Below are 23,624 nucleotides of genomic sequence, written 5' to 3'. Positions count from 1 at the left end.
ACCCCTAAAATAAAGGTTTTTAAATCACCTTAGACTATTTCCAGGGTTTTATATTCATATTTTATGCTGGGAGATAAGTGGAGTGAATAATATTATTTCATTTACTGTGAATAAGTAAAGTGAAACACAGAGAGGTTCGGTGACTTTTCCAAGACACTATGGTGAATGGATAAACAATCCAGAGAAACAGGTTGACCTCTAGAGTTCCAGTTGAGCACTTTCCACCAGTTGTTAGCCCTTCCTGTCTGTCAGGGAGAATTCCATTTGATCTCACTGACCATAGCTCATCTTCTAACCTGTAAGCACAGACTGACTCCTGTATGGAGCCACCCATCTGGTGGGTGAGGCAGAAAATCTGTGTCCACCCTCACGTCTTGCCCCTTCCCAAATGTCACGTCACTCAGAAATATGTACTTTATCATTCTAAACATGTAAAGATAAACTGGCTTCCCTGTTCTTAGGGGCTAGGAGTGGAAACTCCCCTTCTATCAGATCTCTTCACATCATCACCTGCACAGGTGAGTTCAAACCAGTGCCTTGGAAACGTGAGCTATGGCTCCTGGCACTGGCTGCTTGCTCCCTTCCCTTCAGGCCACCATTACTATCTGTTGTAATTTGACTTCTCTTAACGCCATTGCTCTGCAGTGTGATTTATCCTGTCTAGAACCCGGGGGCAGCCGGCCTATGATCTTAGACCAGAGCTGCCTCTCTTTCCCAGTTGCGTACACTTTGGCTCACTCTCATCTTTCCTTCTGCCCCCTCCCATGGTCCCCACAACTGTACCCAGGAGACATAAGACACCTTCTGTGGAGACACATCTAGCCTCCTAACATCTCACATTTACAATTTGGTTTTTCCCAGCGCAATTACCCATCTATAGCCTTCACTAAGACAGTGTTATTCGTCCCCAGTGCATTTACCAAAGGAGATGAATTGGGAGTTTTCATGAATGGAAATGAACTTCCCTTTCGACACTTTGAACAGAATGACTCTCCCTAAATAAGGGTCACAGTGAGATGGCAGCACTGTAAGCCACCGTCAGGTCAAGCTCCCTAGGGCAGGTCAGCATCAGGCATTAAAAAAAAAAAAAAGGGCTCTATTAAGTAAATGAAATCATTTCACAGAAGGGAGGGGAACATCATCACTTGTAAGAATGCATTTTGTAAACTTCCTTTCATTAAGATGTCTTTCCAAAATGTTTCAGAAACAAAGAGAAGGAAAACCTCTTCATTTCCTTTCCTAGGTTCTGCCTTTCAGAGCTGTTGAGGCTGAGCGATGCTGGGAATATGAGGAAGTCATACAAATGCGGGAGGGCAGAGCTGGGCGAATCTAGTTAGAGACACAACCTGTATCAGAGTCATGGTCCAAGCATCGGCCCCATTTATAACCTGTTTTTTAACTTTGTTTATCTTTGTAGTCATTCACAGGAGCATCTTATTTTCCAGAAGTTGGGGCCCTATAATCATTACCTGTCTTTGGAGAAAATACGATTATGAACATTTAGTTCCTCTTCTCAGAAAGTCGACACTGTAATAGGTTGCTCTTCCCTGACCTTCCACCTCCCACCCTGGTGGGGCTGCTGTATTTTCATGGTTTCCTCTTGGCCCTGGTGCTATAAGCACAACCAACAATGGTGGGATCTTTGATTCTTAACCTCAATCATAAACAGAAAGGGGACAAGAGGACCCACTTTCTCATTTAGGATTTGTGATTGAGACCCTCAGCATTTCTATGAATGAGCACAAGTTTCTGGAAGTGAATACATATGTTTGGCTATCTGGCTTATATTAGTTTGCTACAGCTGCCATAACAAGGTACCACACAGCCTGACTGGTTAAAACAACAAAAATGTATTGCCTCACAGTTCTGTAGGCGAGAAGTCTAAATTCAAGGGGTCAGAATGTGGGGTCCTTCTGAGGGCCTGGAGGGAAGGATCTGCTTCAGGCTTCTCCTCTTGGCTTGTAGATGGTCATCGTCTCCTATGTCTTCATAGCTAGGTATCTTCCCTCTCTCACTGTCTGTTGCTATGTCCAAATTTCCCCTTTTAATCAGGACACCAGTCATACTGGATTAGGGCCCACCCAAATGATGTCATTTTAACATTGATGACCTCTGTAAAGACTCAATCTCCAAACAATGTCACATTCTGAGGTCCTAAAGGTTAGGACTTAACATATGGATTTTAGGGCACTCAATTCAACCTCTAACATAGCTCAAATAAGTTGCCTCAGATTCCAAAGAGAAATTGGTTTTTGGTAAAAGGTGACCAGCAACCACACTGGATTTCTTGTCCCTCTCCTATATACAGCACAGTTTCCCACCCCAGCCCCATCTCTGCACCACAGAAGGTCTAGAGTTGCCAGCAGAAGTCCCCTCACTCGGTTGGAAGCTGTGCTTCAAGTTGACACCTTGAACCATAGGGACAAGCCTATGGGGACAGATGCTGGTTTCAGAAAAGGCTCCCTCATAATGGACCCTGATCATGGCACCTGTGAACACCAACTGCCCACCTATCAACCTTAAGTCCTGGACCCAAATCTTTCATCAGCCCTTTTTATGGTTGAATTCAGATTCCATCCATCCATCCCTTCATCAGTTCATTCATTTGACAAAGAATTCCTCAGCATCTGCCATGTGCAGGTACTGTGGTAAAAGCTGGAAGCCTAAATGATGAAGACCCATCTCAAGGAGCCCATAGCAGGGTGTGGAAGTCAGAGACAGGAGGAAATCCCATACAAATGCAGTGGCAGAGGGGTCTTTGGTCACACAAAGCTGGGTCATTCTAGTTAGACTAGGGAAGGCCCAAGAAGACCTCTGGATTTACCAGGGAATGAACTTGGCCAAGTTCTGATATGATGTCTCCTCCTGCGGGTGTGGCATGACACGAAGACAAGGAGAAAAGGAGTGAATAGAGAGAGTGGTCAACAAAGATGGATATCATCAGGATGGCAATGAAGACCAAGACTGAACTAGTCAGTGGGTCCAGCCTTTCATCTGGCTGGTGCCATCCTCCTCGCCTTTGCTCCTCTCTCCTTCTCGCCAGATGAAGGCTTCTTCTTCTGGCCTACAAACATTCACCATTCTTCCTCATTCTCTGCCCCAAACTGTGTCTCAAAGTCATAGTTTCCTATGGCTGCTATAACAGGTTACCACAAACTCAGTGACTTAAAACAACACAAATTTACTATCTTATAATTCTGGAAGCCAGAAGTCTGAAATGGGTCTCACCGGGCTAAAGTCATGTTGTCAGCAGGGCTGCCTTCATTCTGGAGGCTCTAGGAGACAATCTGTTTCCTTGCCTTCTCCAGCTCCAGTGACTGCCTGCAATCCTTGGCTTGTGGCCCGTTCTTCCATTTTCAAAGACAGCAGTACATACCTCCCAATCACTCTCTTTGACTCTGACCTCCTTTCCATGTGATCACATTGGACCCACTCAGATAATCCAGGATTATCTCCCCAGCTCATGATCAGCTGATTAGTAACCTTAATTCCAACTGTGATCTTCATTCCCTTTTGCCATGTAATATGACATATTCACAGGTTCTGGGCTTAGGATGTGGATATCTATGGCAGGGGGAGGGCATAATTCTGCCAACTATACCAAGCAAAGACAAATTCCTTCCTATGAGAAATTCCAATGACAGTTGTTATGAAAATAGGGTTTTCATTTCAGTTGGGACTGAAAAGTGTCCACTGGGTTTTTGAACAGAAAGAGGACCTGAATAAGGGCAATGTCAGAGCTCAGTGGAATAATATGTGAAGGAAGAGTCAAGAAATGAGAAAGTAAATACAGACAACATTGTAAGGATATCATCTGTTTGTAGGGCCAGTAAACAAGTGATTAATATGAGTAGAGCAAGCACCAGGGATGGGGTAACAATATCAGATTTAAAGTCTTAATTATAGACTTTGCATTCTCCAAATTCTAGGAATCAGATTCCTTGTTCCATAGATCTTCATCCCAGTCCATTTACCAATCAATTTTCGGGAGAGATCCGGCACAGGAAGCGGTAGAACAGTGATGCACTGCCCAGATGCCCTTCTTAGCAAGTTTGCACAATATCCTGGAATCCTCGCCAGGGAGCTTGATCTTGGGAGAGTACTCCCAAATCTTTAAACTCTCCCTTATCCAACCTTATATTCCAAGCTCCACAACCCAGAATCCTCAGAACCAGATCCATGTAGATTCCACGGGTCTTGCTGGTCCTTGCTGCTTAAGTCTTGCAGCTATTTTCCTCAATTATCTGGTTTAGCACATCCTCAGCTGGGGTGTGCCAGGATGAAACCTATTTATAGACCTAGGGATCAGGAGGGGAGGGGGCTCAGGTTATCTTGCAGGGGCGAGGACTCTGCACTGCCTCCAAGCATAAGGGAAGTGTTAGCTCTTCATAGGAGGGATAGGCTACTTCTGTAGACTCAGGGGGTGCAGGGGAATCTGGAGATTCGAGACTTTCGAGAGATCAAAAAGGTGCAAAATTTCAGAAGCCACTCACTCCCTGCACTTTCATGGACCTAAGAGTGCATACCTCCTTAAACTGCACCCTGGATGCTTCCTTTTCCTCTTCCTAGTCGCTGTCCTGCATCCAGATGTGAAGGTCTCACTCCTTCTCAACCAGGACCCTGACCTTGGCAGAGCAGACTGGCCTTGCTTAGAGTTTAACCTTCTTTAGCAAGGACCCCAGGCTACTGTGCAAACTAGCTACCAGGATGGCACCTCAAAGCATGGAAAAAGTAATGACCAACTTATTGAGTTCAAATGCCAGAATTCCTGGGATCAAACAGCTCCTCTGGGTGAGCAGGCTGGAGAGGACAGATCATGGAAGACCAGGAAACCCACCAGAAAGCCCATATTCAATGGGAAAGCCTAGATGATAGGCCACTTACAAAACAACAGGATGAGCTGGTGATGGGTCACTAGCAGCACTTGGGAAGTTCAAAGAAGTTCCTCTTCTTTAGGCCAGGGTTGATGATAGGAGAGGCTGCTAGAGAAATAGTCTCACCAGACCAATGGGGATGATAAGACCCCAAACAGGAGAGACTAGGAAGCAGAGCATAACCATGTTTAAGCATCAAAAACCAGGTGAATGCAGGTATTGTAATGACTAGCAAGGCATCCCTAGGGCAAAATAGATGAGCAGCTGGCAAGGGCACTGCTCACCTTGTGCCTGTAAAAGAACCAAGGATGCATGACAAGGAGACTAAAAGGAGTTGTCCCCATTAAGGGTTATGGTCCTTTTCATAGTTTCCAGACCTGAGCCAGTTTTCAGACAATAACTCATTGATTAAAGAGGAGATGGAGCCCCCAGGACAGACCCTGTAACATATGGCAAATGAACATGGTAATGATGCCCCCAGTCTTGACCCAAAGGGGCCTCAGCCATTTACTCAGGTAACTGTACACTGGGCAAGAGAAACACTCAAATATGTCTACGAATATCGCACACAAGGTCTCAGCTTACACTGATAGCTGAAGAACGGAAGCATTATCATGGCTCTTCTGTGAAAATGCGAGCATATGGGGCCCAGGAATAAGGGCATCTGACCAACATGCAACCGAGAGGGTACCCACCAGTTCTACAGACCCACCTGGCAATGATTTGCCTCATGTTCAAAAGTGCAATTGGGATAGACATATTGGTAGTCAGAGCAACCAAGTTACATTGAGTTCTTGACCTATGGGATAAGAATGATCATAGTGGGGAAAGCCAAGTGGAAACTTCTGAAACTGCCACCTCCCACCCTGCCCAAATATAATATTAAATCAAAAAATATATATCACATACCAGGGGAGGAGAATAGAAATTATCTTCACCCTCAATGATCTACAGGATACAGGGGTAGTGGCCCCTTCCTGTCTCCTCTTAATTCACCAGTCTGGCCCCTGAAGGAACCAGATAGGTCCTGGAGGATGACAGCGGACTCAAGCTCAACTAAGTAGGAGCCCCAGGTGTTGCTGTCGTACCAGACGTGGTGTCTTTGCTGGGGAGATTAATAGGTCTCAGGTACATGCTATGTAGCCATGGATTTGATGAAGTGAAGGTGTTCCTCTCTAACTCTATCAGAAAAGAAAATCAGAAACTGTTTGCATTCAAATTGAAAGAACAAAAATATGCCTTTACTGTTTTGCCCAAGGCCTGTGTTAGCTCTTCTGCTCTCTGTCGTAATGCAGTCTGAAGAGATCTGGACATCTGGGCATCCCACAGAACATCACATCTATAGCATAATTCTAGTCTGGCCAGATGGACAAGAAGCACCTAGTACACTGGAGGCCTTAGTAAGACACATGTGCTCCAGGGGGTGAGAGATAAACCCTATGAAGATTCAGGACTTGCTATATCAGTAAAATTTTAGGGGTCTGGGACATCCCATCCAAAGTAAAGGACAAAAATATTGCATCTTGTATCTGTCACTACAAAGAAGGAAGCCCAAATGTGACATCAAGGACAGACTTATGATAGTCTCCACTAGCAATGATCACTCTGCCATGACTAGAAGAAGTGACACCAACAATGCTAGGTTTTCTGTATACATAAATATTCATTGAGACTCTCAAAGGGTTATGAGCAACAAAAGTGAACAAAAAACCATAAAATTAAATTTACTTAACGACTAAAAACAACAGCCATTTATTTAGCTCATGATTCCTTAGGTTAACAATTTAGGCTGGGCTCAGTTGGATGGTTCCTCTGATTTTGCCTGCGCTCATCATGCATGTGTGCTTAGCTGCCGAGACAGCCAGGGACTGGCTGCTTTGGGATGGTCTCTGCTGAAACATCCTACCTTGGTCCCATGTGGTTGTTCATCCTCCAACAGACTACTCTGGTCTTATTCACAGGGAATCTAGACAAGGACCAAAGAAAGAACAGCCATGGATGAGCTCTTGTGCTAAGCTTAGAAATGTCCCACCTGACTTCTGCTGTGTTCTATTTGTTAAAGCAAGTCACAGGGCAGCCCAGATTCAAAGGTAAGAGAAACTGACTCTGACTCTACCCCTCGAGTCATATTACAGTGAACATGGATACAGGGAAAAGCAGAGGATGATGGCCCTTTTCTACCAGTCTGCTAGTTTCTGTATGAACTGACATTTGTTGGGGCTCCCAAGGAAGAAAAGCTCCTGAAAGAATGAGGGAAGCAGGAGCCTGATCAAACTTCTAGGCCAGTCATTTCAATGCCTGAATCAGAAATTCCTAAACAAGTCTGATGTCCCTCTTTTAAAAACACAGCAGGAGCACAAAGCCCTGACCTTTGCTTCTCTTCTCTCTGAACGCACTCCACCCTCTGAAATGACTTCTCTGTGCCTCTGGTCCTCTTTATAGTCAATTTAGAAATGAGTCCTTCAGAACAGAGCAAATTGGTAAACACGTTAACAGGGGTGGACAATTTATTCAAGCAAAACAGAAATGAATTCCTGTCATCTACCTGGCACCCTCCTGCATGATTTCATGACAGCCTTTGTTTCAAAAGAGAAGAAAAACAAGTGGTCTGACACAGAAACTGCACTAAAATGCTAGTAAGTCTGCACTCACAAGAAACAAAAAGAAAGAAAGGAGAAAATCCTAAAAATATTGAGGCAGGGAGCCAAATGTACCATATGTCCTTGGGATTCTGATCTTGACAATGAATCTCACAGACGGCTGTCAGAGTGAGCTAGGTGGTGAGGGGAATGAAGTGATAAGAAGGGTTTCATCAGAGAATAGCCATGTACGACCTCTCCCTTTTCTCCTTTGAAAGGGGGCATTTGATGAAACAAAGCACAATTTCCTAAATCCCAAACCTATTTTTATTTTATTTGCAAAATTATTTTCTCTGCTCTTTAACGTTTCCTGGTTCTCTTTTTTTCTCCCCCTTTTTTCTTTTCTGTCCTCCATTAAGGAGCAGGGGATTTCAAGCTTTGCTTCCTTGTCAAGTCGAAAGGCCAAAGAATCAGAAGTTGTGGGCCTTTTGGTTTCTCTCTATTTCAGGATATGATGAGGTCACATAGATTTGCAAGGTAGAGAGGTGCTCTATTATCTAATCATGGCTCCAAGAACAGGAATTTGGAAGGAAAAAAGGAAGTATTTAGGCTTCTCCCTCTTAAAATGCCTCTAAAATGTGGATTTAAGAAAACACGTACTCCAGAGTCAAACAGAATGAGCAGAAAGAGTTTTTTAGATTTCAAAACACAGTGGGGCTTGGAGCTTGAAGAGAATTTAAAGGGACTAGAGCTATAAACAAGTCTGATCCCCTAAATTAACCAGATCCCAGCCTGAGCTCAAGAAGACATTGCCCACAAGAGCCACCACATGCAAAGCACAATTTTTGAATGCAATCAATAAGATGCTCTAAATTGAACTTGCCTTTATGAGCTTTTGTATTCAAACAGACCAAAAGAAAAAAAAAGTGGGAGGCAGCTTAGCATGGTATTAAGTGCTTAGGCCCATACCAGATTGCCTGGGTTTGAGTTCCAGCTCTACCAGTGTCATGAGTTGAATTGTGCCCACTCCCTGCCTCCCAAAATTCCTAGTTTGCAGTCCTAAGCCCCCAACACCTCAGAATGTCACCTAATTTGGAGATCGGGTCTTTACAGAGATAAACAAGTTAAAATGAGGTTGCTAGGGTGGGCCTCAACACAATATGACTGGTATCAAGGAGAAATGTGGACACATAGACATACATACAGGGAAAACGCCTGGTGAAGATGAAGGCAGAGATCTGGGTGATGATTCTACAAGCCCAGGAACACCAAAGATGGCCAGCAAACCACCAGACACTCAGAGAGAGACCTGAATCAGACTCTCCCTCCCAGCCTCAGAAGAAGCCAACTGACTTGATCTTGAAATTCTGGCCTCCAGAATTGTGAGGCAATCCACTTCTGTTGTTTCAGCCACTCAGCTGTGGTTCTTTGTCACGGTAGCCCTATATACAAATGAATACACCCAGTTATCATGTATCTGTTGATACCAAGCAGGACCCTGTGGGGCTCCTGGGCACAAAAGCCTTTCTGTGTCCACCATTTCTTGATTACAGGAATTAGCCTTCATTCAGCCTCCATGACCTTCCCTGAGTTCCAACCAGCAGATTCAAGCAGTTGCTAATCAGGGAAGAGTGGGGATGCGAGACAAGGGAGGAACAGTTCAAAGAAACAAAATATAGTGCAGCCTTAGGGCCGAGTCCTGGTTCCCCATCATGGGATACACACAATATCTTTGAGTCGTTTTGCAGATACTGAAACCCCCATCAGGTGGGAAAAGTTAATGGTATGCTGCCCACAAGCACATAGACCCCAGACCGGCTGGAAGCAGATGGTTGATGATGCTGACTCCCACTTAGCTCACCACCAACCAATCAGAAGAAGATCAATGAGCTGATCACGCCCTCTTTGCACAATTACTATAAAACTCCTCACGACTCCCTCCAGGTCGGGAAACACAGTTTCGAGGGCATAAGCCCGCTGTGGTCCCCTTCGCCTGACAAAGCAATAAAGCTATTCTTTTCTACTTCACCCAAAACTCTGTCTCTGAGATTTATTTTGGTGTCAGGGTACAGAGGCGGGATTCGGTTTCACTGTGACTCTGGGCACAGTTCCAGGCACATGTGGATGATAGTAACAGGGTCCAATGCAGATGTTGTTAGAAGGATTAAATGAATTAGTATGTGCAAGTGCTTCAAATAGAAGTTGACACAAAGGAAGTTATATATACGTATTTGTTAAAGAGATTAAAAAAATATCCACATCTACACCAGTCATTATAGGAATTATTAGTTAATTTGTCTGACTTTGCAGCCAGGTGGTATGAGAGGGTCTTTTTTTAAAAATCCTTTAGAAAATCTAAAGGCCATTACTTATTCCAAGTACGGCCAACAAACTGTTATAATTAGAGCTATGTTGTTTTCTTCATTTTTCTTTCAATAGTGTGATCTGGCACTACCAAGGGCCGTTAGGTTTCTAATAAATTATTAATCTGGGAGTTAATAATTCATGTTAAATGGTGCTATAAGCCACTGTCTCTGGCCAATGTGAGCAAAGGTCATAACTTTTTAACAGCAAAGGTGAAACCTTTTCTAAGTTTCTTTTTCCATGCTCTATCATGGAAATATTAAGATATGGAAGGCAAATTGTAATCAGAGCTGAGAAAGCAAGATAATTCCAAGGGTAAAAGGTCTAGACCTTCAGTTGTATTTTGTGGACCAGCACTATCTCCACAGCCCCAAAGGAAGGAGAGAAAAGCTCCAGAAAACTCAGAGGTATGCCAGCCCCATGAGAGCCTTCCCAGGAAGGACACGGCAACTCAGGTTTGTGGATCTTTGACAAGGCGACATATAATAATTATGTGGTGATTCGTTGTTGATAAAAATTTTTTTCAGAAAATAATAAGGCAGTTGAGATAGTAACTCACCAGTGAGATTTTTTATAACAAATAATAATTCTTCTAAATTACAAGGCACGGCTTTAAGTATAGCAGGCACAGAATCCTAAGCAAATCCCTCTCACCATTGACATCTTTGATTTTAATTAATGTATTTAAGCTCTGCCTTTTTTTTTCCAGAAAGAGCTTAAGGTTATTCCTGATTGCAGACCACAGAAGGCAAGAAATTAAAAGCTTCTTACCTCAATAAATTTGCATTTACTGTCCAACTCATTGATTCATCCTTGGGTCTAGGAAGCAATCGCTAGTGACCCAGATGTTCTGAGTGTTTTCTACCTTTTTTAGCCTTGGTAATTACTTGTAAACTTCATGTCAAGCCACAGACTGGTGTAATGAAATAACATTTGCCCATTTGGAGAATAAAATTCTTCTTAGTAGCTTTTTCTCAGTTTTGATTAAAAAATGTCAAATATGGAAAGAATGGTGTCTGAAGACTTAGGATAAAACTTAACTGGAAACCACTAGTTTAGAGAGTTTCAGGGCTAAAAGTCAAGCCTTCTAGTTCTTGTTTTTCTAAAGAAAATTTGAATAGCATATGCTTTTCATTGTGCTCCTTCTCAGTCATTTACATATTCGGGAAATGTATATTTGGCAACAGGTCCTATTTTTAGGAGTCCTTGAAACTTGCCCTTTGAAAATGTTTTCATTTCTGGCACATATGTGTGTTTTCAGCAGAATAAAAATACAAAGCAAAAAAGAAAAATATGTACAGAAAGGAATGATTTTTCCAGCCCCATGGAGCACAATAAGAAAGCAATCATTCAGTTGTGACTTTAAAAATGGATTCATGCCTGGATTTTCCAAGTATTTCCTTCTAAATGACCATTTCTCTACAGAACTGAACTAATGTAAAGAGACAGGTTGTTCCAGTGCCAGAACTGAACAAGCAAAAAGGATGGAGGTCGTATTTTTATAGGAGGAACTTGACCAAATAATACCCACTCTGTTTCCCTGCAGCCCCTTGGGTTGATGCAGAAGAAGGTGCCATATGCCATTGTGTGGCTTGGAGCACGTTTTCCTGGCCTGACTGTTGATCACCACCAGACTATTATTTGCAGTCAGTAACAAAGATTCATCCTTGTGTCCATAAGCAACAAGGAGAATCTTTGTCACTTAGTGTAATTAATAGCTACACTTCACATGGGAAGATGGAAGAAGAATGCCCTTCTCACGTAGATTTGTTTGGATTCAGAACAGGCTTCATGGAACCTTGCTGCCTTTTGACCATTTAAAAGGCCAGAACTCCAACAGAGGTAGTAAGATGGCCAGCCAAGGCTTCCTTTTTGTGGTTTGCTTCTGTTTTCAAGAGCAATAAAGTAAGGCTAACCTTTTAGTGCTTAAACTGTTCAGTCTTATTTAAAACATGTCTTGTGGAAACTAAACAGGCACACACCTAAATGCAACCTTGGACTAGTTGCTGTATTGAAGGAAAAAACATCATAAAGGATATATTATTTGGATAAAATTGGAATATGGATGGCATATTAAATAAATGTATGATATTGATGTTAAATTTACTAAAGTTGATAAGTGGTCTGTGGTTATGGAAGAGAATAATTATCCTTGTTCTTAAGAAATATACACTGAAGTATTTAAGGATGACAAGTCACGATATATGTAACTTACTTACAAATGTTCCGAAATAATACTTTGTGTGTCTGCGTATACATATATGTATAGAAAGAGAGTACAAATGAGAAAGCAAATGGAGTAAAATGTTCACAACAGGTGAACCTAGGCAAAGAATATTTGTTGTTCTTTGAAAATATTCTTGTTGCAGTCTTCCTGGAACTTTGAAATTATTTCCAATCAGAAACTTTAAATGTATATATATAAATATATGTATATCTTATGGTTTGAAATTATGTTTTGAAGGAGATTGGAGAATGGAGAGACAAAAGCAAAGAAGAATTAAAAAATTAATTTCCTAGAAAATACTTCTCTGCAAGATGGGAAGATGACAGCTTCTTTCCATCTTCAGAGATGCATCAACACCTTAAATGTGCTTCTGCCCACCAGGCTCATTCTATTCTCTCCAGTCCTCCTCATCAGTTAATAGCCTTCAAAAGCATTCGGGTTGGTGCAAAAGTATCTACAAACAAAAAGTATCAGAATGAGCATCTTGGTGCAAATGGTGCACAGCATCATCTTGGCACTGAAGACTTTCCTTCCACTGATGAAATATCCACTGAATCAGGCAAATACAATTCACTGAAGTTCAGTGTTGTAAAACTTTTAACACTTTTGAAATAGATGGCTATGTTCCAGACAAAGGTACTAAACAATGTTTTATAATGGTAATAATAATTATTATTATTATAATTAGTATCATTCTATTCTAAGATTTTTAAATGTATTAACTCATTTATTCCTCATAATCTTATAGGAGAGGTATTATAATTATTTCCAATTTACAAATGAAGAAACAAAAGCCCAGAGAGACTACATAACTTGCCCAGGGTAACACAGCTGGTAAATTGCCAAATTTGAACCCTGGTGGTGTGACTCCATAGCCTACATTTGTAATGACACCACTAGACTTCTCAACTACCCTCTCCTAGCACTCAGACATCAGTCTTTACCTGCTAACCAGTTGAAACAGTTCTAATTATCCTAATCGATTGGTTAGGATGTCACTATGATGTCGCACTGTCTTTGTTCAAAATCCCATCACCTATAGGGAGGGTGGGGGGGAGACGTAAGAGGGAGGAGATATGGGGGGATATATATATATATATATATATATATATATGTATAGCTGATTCACTTTGTTATAAAGCAGAAACTAACACACCATTGTAAAGCAATTATACTCCAATAAAGATGTTAAGTAAATAAATAAATAATAAAATCCCATCACCTGAGTTTCACAAAGCAAACCTCTACTGAAAAGCCAAATTTCCTCTATGGCTGCAATTAAGTTTCTAAGGCCAAGCTCATTGTGTGTTGAGATCACCACTTCCAAATAAACTAGGAAGATTAAATAACTAATTGCTTCTCTATGAACTCTTCAACAATTTTCTCATAACCCAAAATGATCTCTCCCCTTGAAACCCATTGTGAATCATTAGGTGGCATCCAGTTCCATAACAAGAGGTAATGTACCAGTTCCATGTGCATAATCCCTGAGTGACTTAATCTAAGGTTTGTTTTGTTAGTGTGGCTAGTAATTCACATGGGTTTGCATCAAGAAACCTATTTTCCCCTCTCAAGAAGCATGAGATCCATGGTAGCCTTTCTTTTCTCTTTTTCACTTTTTTTTTTTGAAGTATAGTTGATTTACAATGTTTCAGGTGTACAGCAAAGTGATTCAGTTAGAGATAGATGATGCTAGATAGATAGATAGATAGATAGAGAAATATATATATATATTCTTTTTCAGATTCTTTTCCATTATAGGTTATTACAAGATATTGAATATAGTTCCCTATGCTATACAGTAGGTCCTTGTTGTTTGTCTATTTTATATATAGTAGTGTGTATCTGCTAAGCCCAAATTCTCAATTCATCCCTCCCCTCTGCTTTCCCCTTTGGTAACCATATGTTTGTTTTCTATGTCTGTGAGTCTATTTCTGTTTTATAAATAAGTTCATTTGTATCTTATTTTAGATTCCACATATAAGTGATATCATATGACATTTGTCTTTCTCTGTCTGACTTACTTCACTCAGTATGATAATCTCTAGGTCCATCCATGTTGCTGCAAATAGCATTATTTCATCCTTTTTTATGGCTGAGTAATATTCCATTATATATATATACCACATCTTCTTTATCCATCCTTCTGTCAGTGGACATTTAGGGTGCTTCCATAATGGTAGTCCTTCTTGAAATAAACAACCACTTACTTCAGGTAATAGTATTGATAGTACTTGCCATAGTAGTAGTACTAGTCATGGTAGTGGTGACATTTCACTGAGGATGAGGCATAGTTCTGTACTTTGCCACATCCTTATGACGTAAGTACTATGAGTTTCCCATTTTAAAGATGAGGAAGTTGAGGCACAGAACAAGGAGGGCATCCTGGCCATTGCAAAGTCAGATTTGGCCACCACCTTGTATTGGTCAGACAGTCTAACCACTATAGCAAACAATCCTAAATCTCAGCAGCTTAATCTAATAAAGGTTTATGTTCCACTCGTCTGATCACAGTCTGATCAGGCAGTTAGCAGCAGCCTTCCACAAGGTGACTCAGAGACCCTGGCCCCTTTCTCCTGGCGATTCCACCATCCTCTGGTCCTTGGAGTCCTCCTTGGACCACATCTAGCTGGTGGAGAATGAGGAGGCATGGAATGTGGTCTCCTGTGTGACCAGGAGAAAAATGAGTCCCTTGGTGAACAGTTGGCATGTTGTCGGAAAGATCACAGAAGACTGGGTTAGATTGGAGCAAAGAAGAGAGAAGAATTTTGGTCCCTCCCCACGTATCCAGCATGGCATGCTGACCTTGCCCCACACAGAGAACCTACAACCACACACGTCTTCTGGGGTCAGGAAATCACATTTTGATTCCTTGTGCTTTCAAGAGCAATCAATCCTGAGTCTTCTGGGCCAGGGTCTCCCTCAACAACTAAACAAAAGAAGCAGTGTCCGGTGATGGCCAGAGGCTCGAGAACTTTCTCTGACTCACCTGAACTTTGGCCTGAAATAAGCAAAGCCCTAGGATACTGACACGGCCTTGACCTAGGCACAGCATTGTTTCTGAGTGCTTAGACTGGGCTCTCACTCTGGTCCCCACCACACCTTCTTTGTTATGTCACAAAACTTTCATGAATTTACGTCAGGGAAATCGGGGCTTAGCTGACTACAGGCATCCAGGAAGAGCAGTGGTAAAAAGACAGAGGTGCTTGTCCAGGGTTGACAAGCCCCCTCCTTGCTATTCAGTGATGTCCTATTTATTCTGAATATTTTATTTCATCCATCAGTCTCTTTAGATATCCCTTTTTAATTATGTATAGTAGGGATATTTCTTATCAAACATCAGATTCTAGACATTAATAACTTTCAAGGGCCCAGAAGATAAGACTTAATGTTGCCTCAAAAATATCTCTCAAATATCTTGACTTTGCCAAATTTTATTGTATCAGAGATCGTGTATATAGTAATGCCACTACTCAAAGACATCTTTAATGTAGCAACATAAATCCAACGTCTCTTTAGAACATGCGAGTCAGCATAATTTTTTCCTAACAATTTGGTATCTCAATGTCTTTATCCTCTGCTGGTATCAAAACTCCAGGGAAAATACAGTGTTTAAGAAACACTACAGTGTTCACTGAAAATATATAGCACAAAAATTTTCAAGACAAAATACAGAAATAATCATTCTTCCCTCCTCTTTCTTCCTACCCTTTACCCTTTCTTCTTCTAAGAGCTTTCAAATAAAAATTCAGAATGGAGGAAACTTCCCAAATAAAACAAAACAAGCAAAGCCAATTAGACATAGTATCTAATTCTGTATATCAGTATAAAACAATGTTCTGCATTAAAAACATTTTAGAAATTATGAAAAGTTGTAAAAATGAAATTAAAACCACTCATAATTCCATTAACCAGAAATGATCTTCTTTCTAAATTGGAATTAAATAGTATAAACAGTATATTCTACCTTTTTCCCTTTAGATAGTGTAAGCATATTCCCATTGATTTAGTGTACTTTGAAAACACGACTTTTCACAGTTACATGTCTGTTATGTGGTTGATAATAACATTGGCTTATTGCTGGAAATATAAGTCTTCATAATGTATTGTTATTATAAATAACACTATGATGAACATCTTAAGGTACCACTTGGTTGTTGATAATCCTTTACAACAACATGAACCATGGGCCTCTTCTCAGCTACTATGTGGATATGGATTGTTGATTTTCTGACTTGGACTGCTGAGAAAATGTTCCTGAGTGGCTAAGACACTTTTCTAAGGAAAATATTACAAAGCTTATTTTCAGTTATCCATGATAATGGAGGAAAAGGAGATGAAAACCCCAATTTCATGGACTTTCTGTTGGTCCTGAAAATGCATGAGAATGGATCCAGAGAATTCCTAGACACCGTGGGTGGCATTGAGGGACTATTTTTATAATAACTAATTTGGTTCACTTTCTTTTGTGACAGTTGGAAACTTGGCCAATGAATCCTTTTGCCCCCTCTCTCCTCATTTGAGAGATTAGTCAATGTCATAGTCTACATAAAGAGAGATTATTTTTCTTTATACAGTCACAAACATGGGAGGGGGAAATACACGAGAGATAGAAATGCAATTAATTTTGTCCGGGCCCTGAAAGTCGTTTATGAAATTGCCAAGCAGAGGGAAAAGACAAAGAGACTGTTGGGTGAGAAGCCAAAATTGAGAGCCAGGAGACTTAGGTGGTGGGGTAAGGGGAGGCAAGTGGGTGGGGGGTGGCACTGGCAGCCAATGGGTCAACAGAACCTGAGTCAGAGGTCAATGGCCTGTGGGGGTCAATGGGGGAGGAGGGGTTCTCTTTTTGTCCACAGTTCAGTGAACTTGCTGATTAGAAGTACAGCTTAAGACTTTCATAAGCACTGTGACCAAATCCCTAAGGAAAAGTGTCTACGACAGCCCGAGCAAAGCCTGCAACGAATTGTTGGACATAATTAAAGGTTCATGTCCCACACTGGTGGCAGAGGGTGAAGCAAGTTGACTTACAGAAACGAAGTCTTTTCCAACCCACAAGTCTCAGAATTCGCTCAGATTTGGCAAAATTCCACGAGCAAAAGGCAGACACACATTTACAACAACTCCCTCCATCTTGTGAAAAATTGCATTTTCCTGAGAACTCAATGTGCTTCTCCAGATGACACGTGTCCTCCCAACCAGAACCTAGAGAAAACTCTGGGAGGAGAAGGGCGGAGATGCTTTAAAAACACCTAGACACACGCTGAGTCACCAAGGGCTCTTCCAATGTCACTGAGGGCCACCACTGGGCAGAAGAAGACTCCCTTTCAGGCTGAAGCCCTGGAGATGACAGGGGTTGGGGGTGTGAAGAGGAGGAAGGGGCCAGGGAGCTCAGAGCCTCAAGTAGCAGCCTGCTCTTGGCAGGGGCAGCTGCTCATTTTCTTTGGCTGGCTCTGACTACCTGTCTGAAAGCGCTGCAATGCAGGAAGGAAATTTTTCAAAAGATTAAACTATTATTGTTTCCTGTGTGGTTCTCTTTGCTGGTGTATGAAAAAAAGCTTTAAGGGCACTTGAAAAGAGATTTGTCTGAATAGCATGGCTGTTGTGATTCATCTCCCCCTCCAGTGAGGATTTGGCCAATTTCCTCAGGAAAGTGGTTGATTAGGACCCATGGATTTATCCATGGCCTAAATATAAGATGTCATAAAGGTGATTAATGGTGAGCTCCCCATCAGAGGGAGTTAAGAGTTTATAAAAACTATTTTTAATGGTCTGAAAGGGGAAAAAAAAACTCATTTGTCACGTTGCCAACGTGTTTCAAGAGTTAAAAACTTCTTTGTGGCCCCGGATAATTCATGCTACCAACTGTTAAAGGTCGTTGTATTTTCTGATTTTACAAGTTTGTTTGAAAAATTGGTTCAGCATGTTTTGCTGTTTATATAAAAGCACATGAGAAAAGGAAAATAAAATGTATTTCCCCCCCCTGACTAGTGACCGCTGCTCCCGTAACACTTAAGTACAATAAACTTGCTTGTTTTCTCCACCCTGCCTTGCTGTTTATGTCCCACCATACAAATAGCAATTGATGGAGGATATTCTGAGATAGTTTTCAGAGCCCAAGTGAAACTAGCCTGGGGTTCCCAAGTCAGGGGAAATCAGAGTTGTTCAGAAATCAGATGATGGCACTGATGGCCACTGGCAGTGTCTAGCGTGGCTCAGTGATCTCACATTAACCAGAGATGCTCCAAAATGTGAATTCATTGTCCGGACAGTTCCACAAGGCAAGATCCCTTCTCCAGTCACAAAGCAACCAGCTTTATTTAAAGGAACATAGATGATCCGCCCTCCTATAAAGCAGCTACCAAATTCTCTGAAACTGGCAATCAACCACTGGCCAAATCATGCAGTAAAGCACTAAAAAATATTTACTGAAAATAAAAGGTTGCCAATGTTGGCTACATATTTGGGCCTTTTATGGAAACATGAAGTCATGGGTGCATTTGTTAATGTGTATAGGGCGGGTGGGATAAGGGGAGTGGGATGTAATTGTTGAAATACAATCAATTGCTATCAACTATTTTAGTGCTTTCTGGGATCCTTGCATCATTTTGTAAGTTGACCCTAATCCACATGGGAAACCTGATGTAGTACAAGGTGTTCTTTAATTCCTTAATTTGTTGAGCAAACATCTAATGTGGCAGGAACACCGACTGCTACTCAGTGCTAGAGAGGAAAATATGACTAAGGGCTCAATGAGCTCCTGAGTGAGCATGGCAGATAAAGAAGCTTCTTACAAGAGTGAGATAAGTGATTTGATCATGTATATACAGGCACTCAGCCTGAGTCAGGGAGCCGTGAAAGTTTTTCTCCCAGCGTGCTAGAAGTAGAGATAATAATAGCTATCACAGCTAACTAGAAGCTTCTGTTGAAGGACACAACCCAGAAGTTGAAGGAATGGCTCTCTTTGTGTCCTGTTGTCCTGAACTTACTCTGGTTACGACACCCAACTGCAGTGAAGACACAATATTATAAGCAATTAAATGTAAACTATAAGAAGTTTTTAAAAATTGAAGTATAGTTGATTTACAATTTATAATATGTAAATATTTATAACAAAGTGCAATCAATTTTCATAGCAATACAATATCTATAGGGTTCGTTCAAAAAGTGGTAGAGAATTTAAATGCAAGAGGAGCCAGAGGAGATGAGATCATCTTCAAGTCTTCAGACTCAAGGAAAGATGGCAGGAGCGAGGAAGATCCCCCGGCACTGGCTTTAGCTGCTGCTATGGCTGCGTCCTTAGCCGTGTGAGCTCCTCCAGCAGTGGGCTGTATCCCATCCATCTTTGTGCCTCCAGTGCCTAGTATAGCTCATTCCCTGTTATTTATTGACTCCTGATTAACGTTGAAGAGACGGGAAGAACACTTTAGTTGGGTCTTAAATAATGGATAAGACGTACAAAGCCCTATCACCAAAGGGCCATTTGACCTTGGCCTCACAACCACAGGGTCTCAAATTTGGACTTTCATATATATATGACATATAGAGATGAAACACAAGGTTGAAAGATGATGACATTCATCACACAACTTTGATCTCATGTTGCATTATCAGGCCACCCCCCTGTGGTACACAGTGAATTCGTTTTTATAAAACTTATAAATATCTTGTGCCTAACACAAACATACAGCATTGTGGGCTTTGTGTTTGGGTTATAAAGAATTTGTTTGTTAAAATGTAAAGTTAGGTATTCTGGAATATTTGCAATGCTGTTTTGGCCTTTCTTCCCCTTGTTGTTGTTGTTTTTGTTTTGTTTTGTTTTGTTTTTTACACTTAGGGTCTCAAAAAACTTGATGTATCCTGAGCCTCTCTCAATCTTTAAAACTCCAGGAACAGATATACTAAGGTTGTCCACTCCAAACTACACTCTTCAGTGCAAGTTCCCTGAACATCCTACCTTGTTTTTTCCATTTAGATTTGTTAACTGGTCTTCAACCAGTTTCCCAGGGTAAAGTCATGGGATTCCGGTAATTTCCTGGCCCTTTCCATCCTTCAAAACTGATACTTTAAGGGCCAATAGTCTTTCTTGACCTGGGCTCTCTGGATACACAGATCCTGGTTTCCAGCTCAGTCCAGTCATTCATCGTAAGCAGGTAAACAAAGAAAATGAGGATGGATATAGTCCTCCAACCCTGAAAATACCTGTTTAGACTTTACTGCCTTTTGAGGCACCTACCATACCCTACATTCAAAGTTGATAAGTACACACATAACTAAACCCAAATTCCAAATCTCTTACAAAGGACTTCAGTTCAAGCAATCACTAAGTGGGTTTTCTAAAAATATGTGATTTCCATATTCCATGCCAACACCCCAGGGTTCATCCTAATAAGAAATATTCATAAAAAGAGCAAGAAAAAAACAGAGCTGGAGGAATCAGCCCCCCTGACTTCAAACTATACTACAAAGCTACAGTAATTAAGACAGTATGGTACTGGCACAAATACAGAAATATAGATCAATGGAACAGGATAGAAAGCCCAGAGATAAACTCAGGCACATATGGTCACCTTATTTTTGATAAAGGAGGCAAGAATATACAATGAAGAAAAGACAGCCTCTTTAATAAGTGGTGTTGGGAAAACTGGACAGCTACATGTAAAAGAATATTAGAACACCCCCTAACACCATACACAAAAATAAACTCAAAATGGATTAAAGACCTAAATGTAAGGCCAGACACTATAAAACTCTTAGAGGAAAACACAGGCAGAACATTCTATGACATAAATCACAGCAAGATCCTTTTTGACCCACCTCCTAGAGAAATGGAAATAAAAACAAAAATAAACAAATGGGACCTAATGAAACTTAAAAGCTTGCACAGCAAAGGAAACCATAAACAAGACTAAAAGACAACCCTCAGAATGGGAGAAAATATTTGCAAATGAAGCAGCTGACAAAGGATTAATCTCCAAAATTTACAAGCAGCTCATGCAACTCTATATCAAAAAAACAAACAACCCAATCCAAAAATGGGCAGAAGACCTAAATAGACATTTCTCCAAAGCAGATATACAGATTGCCAACAAACACATGAAAGGATGCTCAACATCGCTAATCATTAGAGAAATGAAAATCAAAACTACAATGAGGTATCACCTCACACCAGTCAGAATGGTCATCATCAAAAACTCTACAAACAGTAAATGCTGGAGAGGGTGTGGAGAAAAGGGAACCCTCTTGCACTGTTGGTGGGAATGTAAATTGATACAGCCACTATGGAGAACAGTATGGAGGTTCCTTAAAAAACTAAAAATAGGACTACCATACAACCCAGCAATCCCACTACTGGGCATATATCCTGAGAAAACCATAATTCAAACAGAGTCATGTACCACAATGTTCATTGCAGCTCTATTTACAATAGCCAGGACATGGAAGCAACCTAAGTGTCCATCAACAGATGAATGGATAAAGAAGATGTGGCACATATATACAATAGAATATTACTCAGCCATAAAAAGAAACAAAATTGAGTTATTTATAGTGAGGTGGATGGACCTAGAGTCTGTCATACAGAGTGAAGTAAGTCAGAAAGAGAAAAACAAATACTATATGCTAACACATATATATGGATTTAAAAAAAAAAAGGTTCTGAAGAACCTAGGGGCAGGACGGGAATAAAGATGCAGACCTACTAGAGAATGGACTTGAGGACACGGGGAAGGGGAAAGGGAAGCTGGGACAAAGTGAGAGAGCAGCAAGGACATGCATACACTACCATAGCTAGTGGGAAGCTGCCACATAGCACAGGGAGATCAGCTCAGTGCTTTGTGACCGCCTAGAGGGATGGGATAGGGAGGGTGGGAGGGAGACACAAGAGGTAGGAGATATGGGGATATATGTATATGTATAGCTGATTCACTTTGTTATAAAGCAGAAACTAACACACCATTGTAAAGCAATTATACTCCAAAAAAAGACGTTTAAAAAATTAATTAATTAATTAAAAAAAAAAAAACTGCACAAGAGGGGAAACACTTAACACAAACAATGACCCTTTCCCAAGACTGAGTCTCAACCACATAGAGCAGTGATATTGGAATGAGAAACAGATTTTGTGAAATGGTGTTTCAGGACTTAGTCTGGGCTCTCTTCCCTTCCCCATCTACCATTTTCCTCTACGTGACAACATCTAAGTCCATGACTTCCACGAACAACTACTGAGATGCTGGGATGACTTCCGCATCTTAGACTTCAACTTCCACCTCTCTCCTAAGCCACAGACTCATATATGCCTCTGCCTGTTAGGGATGGACACAGTTATCTCAACCTCAGGTAGTCAAACTCCGTCCATACCAATCTGTGCTTATCAGCTCATGTGATCCTGCTTGTCCTCCAGGTTCCCTGTGTTGGTTAAAGGCACTAGCACCTTCCTGCATGCCCAAGCTAAACATCTGAGCATCACCCAGCCTCATATATAATCGATCTCCAAGTCTTGTTGAGTGTCTTCTAAATGCCTCTCAAATCCAATCACTGATACCACCTTGTCCAGGCAACTTTGATCTTTTTTCAACAATAACTTTCTAACTGGATTCTCTGCATCCACTCTTGCCCCAGTTCAACCCACTCTTCTCTCTGCAGCCAGAAGCTATTAAATATCTTTTTCCTCATTGATTCAGCAAATAATCTGCAAAGTATTTATTATGTGCCAGGCACAGTGCCGATCAAGCAGAGGGTATACAGCGGTGAGCAAAAGAGCCGTGGTTCCTGTCCTCGTAGATTGTAGACCAATCAGATCGTGTCACCTCCAGGCTTTATATGTGTGGTCGGAAGAAACATGGCCCCCCAAAATGTCCACATCCTAGTGAAAGGGGCACACAAGCCAAGGAATGCAGGCAGCCTCTAAAAGCTGAAAACGGCAAGAAAAAGGATTCTTCCTTAGAGCTGAAGGAACACAACTCACCAACACCTTGATTTTAGTCCAGTGAGACCCAATTTGGACTTCTAACCTCTAGAACTGTGTTGTTTAATCCACCAAGTGTGTGGCAATTTATTACAGCAGCCATAGAGAACTAATATTCCAGTATTCATAGTATTCACATAATACAGATTTCTTCAACAGTTTACAAGTTCCTTTCGGACAAAGCCTAAATCCTTACACACAGCCTCGATCCCACCCACCCTCCCTCCCTTCCTCTCCCCACTGCCACCAACTGAAATTTTTTCAACTCTCAAAGGGGCTACACGCATCCTTTGAGGCTGGAACACAGCATCCCCATTCCCTGGAACCTTCCTCTGCTTTATCTGCTGCCTCCAATCCCCAAATGCAACCTTCAAATTAAAGGTCATTTTCCCCAAGATGTCTGACTAGAACTCCTCCATCTGATCGTGTTAGAGGCTCCCACGCTCCCTCTATTTTCTTGTTCAAACTATGCATCATACCTGGCACTGTTTCAATATCTCTACTCCCCACTGAACTATAAGCTCCCAGAGGGCAGAGTCTACAATTGTCTTATTCACCACTGGACCCCCAAAACCTACAGTGGCCAGTACTCGACAAAAGTTTGCAAAACGAAT

The 23,624-nt window shown here is 41.3% G+C and overlaps 1 protein-coding gene across 7 annotated transcripts in view; it reads right to left on the bottom strand.

Moving 5' to 3' along the window:
* SETD4 (SET domain containing 4) overlaps positions 1–23,624 on the bottom strand; it is a 431,158-nt gene that overhangs the window by 75,560 nt on the left and 331,974 nt on the right. The window contains exon 17 of one of the 7 annotated variants that reach the window (XR_014015958.1): positions 12,484–12,498. The exons of the other annotated variants lie outside the window; for them this stretch is intronic. The gene's annotated coding sequence lies outside the window, so the exon portion shown is untranslated. Of the gene's footprint in view, positions 1–12,483; positions 12,499–23,624 lie in introns of those variants that run through there. 7 annotated transcript variants of the gene reach the window in all.

This window comes from Mesoplodon bidens (genome assembly GCF_964165515.1).
Source record: "Mesoplodon bidens genome assembly, chromosome: 5".
NCBI classification, from domain to species: Eukaryota; Metazoa; Chordata; class Mammalia; order Artiodactyla; family Ziphiidae; genus Mesoplodon; species Mesoplodon bidens.
This window is presented reverse-complemented; position numbering and strand designations above follow the sequence as displayed.